The sequence below is a fragment of the Nicotiana attenuata genome, chromosome 1 (assembly GCF_001879085.1).
Source record: "Nicotiana attenuata strain UT chromosome 1, NIATTr2, whole genome shotgun sequence".
NCBI lineage: Eukaryota > Viridiplantae > Streptophyta > Magnoliopsida > Solanales > Solanaceae > Nicotiana > Nicotiana attenuata.
Genome location: NC_031989.1, coordinates 107,904,309 through 107,908,405, shown reverse-complemented (window position 1 = coordinate 107,908,405; position 4,097 = coordinate 107,904,309).

Below are 4,097 nucleotides of genomic sequence, written 5' to 3'. Positions count from 1 at the left end.
CATACATTGACCGTGTTAATCAAATAATATTCTATTAAGTTCCGAATTAATAATAATCATAGATTCTATAAATTTCTTTATAAGTAATTTGATTATGTAAATATTTTTTATAAGTCAGTGCTTTGATATAAATTCTTTTGTAGAATAGAAATAACATGTGCATTCTTGAGCGATTTTACTTATTTTCCTTTAATTTCCCTCAGGAAAATGACTTGATTTTTTTTTTTTGGGGGAGGGGGGAGGGAGAGAGGGAGGGACTTGACATATACATGGTTCTGTCAAGTGTCAACTATATATCTACTCCAGCTTTTATAGCACTACTCTCCAACTCTGCAGTGACAAATTCAAAATTTTTAGCTCGTGGGTGCTCAACTATTTTTTCGCTATAGTTGTTACTAAGATTGGGTACTCAGTTAATATATTTATATGAATTACAAATTTTTCTATCTAAATAATAGTGTTTGGTTCCAAAGTTAATGAATACTTGAGCACCTGTAACCTTAAATGCAGATCCGTCATTGCAACTCAGGACTAGAAAATAGCGTGTCTATACCCTCTCGTCCCATTTTACATGACGAAGTTTAATTAGGCATGAAATTTTTTAAAAAAAATTGAAACCTAAAAATAAGTTTAGCAATGGTACAACATTTGGAGTCCAATGAAATGCACTATGTGTTGGTAAAAATTGCATGGGGCACCCCTTTTTAACCTGTAGCCGCTTTGTTTTCCTGTTTGCACCCGTAACCGTTTTTTTTTGTTAAAAGCCTTTTAAAAAGACTATTTTGCCCTTCTTTATTAAAAGACTACTTTCTGTCCAAGTATACGCTAGTCCTCTACTGTTTCTGTCTCTCTCTTCCGTTATTCGCGATTTTTGATTTGTTCTTCTTTGAAATCAAACGGTTTTCGTCGTTGTTTTTCATTTTTCAACTGTTTGTTCCCCAATAACATTACGATTTAATCATAGGTACATTGCATTAACTTTCTGGATTGTATTTTAGTATTACTTTTTACGATTTAATTTTTGGTTTTTGGTTTTGATAGTCATGTATTTATGATAACATAGTTTTTTAGGGTTTAGTTTGATAAGTGCATTAGTTTTACTTTTACGATTGTATTTTTAGGTTTTTTGAACGTGTGTTTGTGTTGTTGATGAAAATTCTATAAATTCTTCAGTGATTTTTGGAGACGTCGAAATTTCTAAAAATTTTGAGAGTTAAATAGATGATACTATTAAAGTGTGAAGTTTATAATACTTCAATGGTACCTTAGATAGGAGCTGAAGTTTTGTTTCATGTTTTGTGTTTTTTTGTTATATTTTTTATGAACTTCAGCATTATTTTCTGATTTGAATTTGTGTTTTGTTTTTTGTAGAAACTACAACTTTTTTTTTTGCTGAATGTTTTGTTTTGTAACTGGTGAACTTCAGCTTAAGAGCTGAAGTTTTTGTTTTTTGTAACTGGTGAACTTCAGCTCTAGAGCTGAAGTTTTTGTTTGTTACTGGCGAACTTCAGCTCTAGAGCTGAAGTTTTTGTTTTTGTAACTGGTGAACTTCAGCTCTAGAGCTGATGTTTTTGTTTATAACTTGCGAATATCGGCTCTAGAGCTGAAGTTTTTGTTTTTGTAACTGGCGAACTTCAGCTCTCGATGCTCCAGAGGTATCACGGTGATCCGTCGCACGTGTTGGATTTCAGTTCAGTCCAGTTGGACAAGGATCTATCTTATGTTAAGGAGCCAGTGGCAATATTGGACAGGCAGGTTAGAAAGCTGATGGTCAAAGAACATCGCATCATTAAAGGTTCAGTGGCGGGGTCAGCCGGTCGAGGAGGCGACATGGGAGACCGAGCAGGATATGCGCAGCCGCTACCCTCATCTTTTCACTACTTCAGGTATGTCTCTATGCTCGTTCGAGGACGAACGAATGTTTAAGTGTGGGAGGATGTAACGACCCGGCCGGTCGTTTTTAGAATTTACGCCCCGATCCCCTATTAACTGCTTTCCCCGTATTTATTTCTGCTATTTTGAATTTGCCGGGAAGTTCGATTTTGAGTTTCGGAGAGTTTTGGGACACTTAGTCCATAAATGAGAGCTTAAGTTTTGGAAATTTTACCGTAGTCGGAACAGTGTGAATACGGCCTCGGAACGGAATTTCCGATGGTTCCGTTAGCTCCATTGGGTGATTTCGGGCTTAGGGGCGTGTTCGGATTGTGTTTTGGAGGTACGTAGCTAATTTAGGCTTGAAATGCCGAAAGTTGGATTTTTGAAGTTTCCGGTTCAATAGTGAGATTTTGATCCGAGGGTCGGAATGGAATTCCGGAAGTTGGAGTAGCTCCGTAGTGTTGAATGTGATGTGTGTGCAAAATTTCGGGTCATTCGGACGAGGTTTGATAGACTTTTTGATCGAAAGCGTAAATTTTGAGTTTTGAAATTTTTACACTTGAATTCGATGTTAAATTGGCGTTTCGATATTGTTTTAGGTGTTTTAAGGATTGATATAAGTTTGGGCAGTGGTATTAGACTTGTTTGTATTTTTTGTTGAGGTCCCGGGGGGCCTCGGGATGATTTCGGATGGTTGACGGAAGGATTTTGGAGTTTAGAGTTGCAGCTTCAGCTGCTGGTTTCCTGTCATAACCGCACCTGCGATTTTGGGGCCGCAGGTGCGGCGCCGCAGAAGCGGCTATGTGGCCGCAGAAGCGATTTTGGTCCAGAGCTCCAGGATCTACAGGTGCGGCTGGGTTTCGCAAATATGGTGCCGCAGATGCGGACTCAACCCGTTAAGTGACTTTTCGCACCTGCGATGTCTTTTCCGCAAGTGCGGGACCGCAGGTGCGCTCCCTTGACCGCAGATGCGGTTTTACTAGACAGAAAAGGGAGCAAAATCGAGGGTTTGTCCAAAAACTTGGAAAAATCAATTTGGAGCTCGGGGTAGGGCAATTTTGTGAGGTTCTTGAAGAGAAGATCATTGGGTAATGATTCCTTGTTCCTTTCTAGTTATATTCCATTAATCTTATCTTAGTTTTGTCATTTAAATTCGGATTTGGAGATGAAAATTGAGAAAAATGGGAAGAAAGTTCTTAGACCTAGAATTCGAACTTTGATAGGGAATTTGACCTGGAATTTTGATAATTTTGGTATGCATGAACTCGTGAGAGTATGAGGATTCTGAAAATATAAATTTTACCCGATTCCGAGACGTGGGCCCGAGGGGCGTTTTGATCATTTCACCTAATTTCGCGTATTAGCTTAGAATTTATTTGTAGAATTAGTTACTTGAAGTATTATTTACATTATGCAATTGAATTGAATAGATTTGGGCCATTTGGAGTCAAATACTCGTGGCAAGAACGTGGTTTCGGGTTGATTTTGAGCTGGTTCGAGGTAAGTAGCTTGCCTAACCTTGTGTGGGGGACCTTTCCCTTAGGATTGGTATATTTGCTAATTGAAATGCCTTGTACTTAAGGTGACGAGTGCGTACTTGTGCTAATTGTTGAAAAATCCGGTTTCCATTAAGTACTTAGAATTGTGTTTTCCTTTCCTGTTTACATTACTTGCAAGTTAAGCCTGTTGTTAGCTTAGGGAAGCATGTCTAATTGATTTAACTGCTTATTTGTTCTAGTTCCCTACTTGAATTATGTGCAGCATGCTAGGTTAGGAATACCTGCTTTACCTTGGTGTGAAATTTGATTGAATTGAGTTTCTCGTTGCTGCTGTGTATTTACTTTGGGACCACGAGACGGTATCTCGGGAGATCCCCTGCATGTTTACTTTGGGACTACGAATTTGAATTCCGGGAGATCCCCCTGCACTTTTACATTGGAACTACGGGATTGCATCCGGTAGATTTCCCCCAGTATTGAGTATTTATATTTGGGACTACGGATGTGGTATTCCGGTAGATCCCCGCGCATTGATGAGTTGGACTACGGGACTGCACCCGGGAGATCCACTGGATATTTATATTTGGGGACTACAGGACGGTATCCTGGGAGATCCCCCGACTGTTACTTCTGCGTTGAGCTGTATTTGTTACCGTGATTACTTGTTTCTGTTCAGTTGTCGTTATCCTTTATATCCTGTGTTACTCTTACTGCTGTACTCAT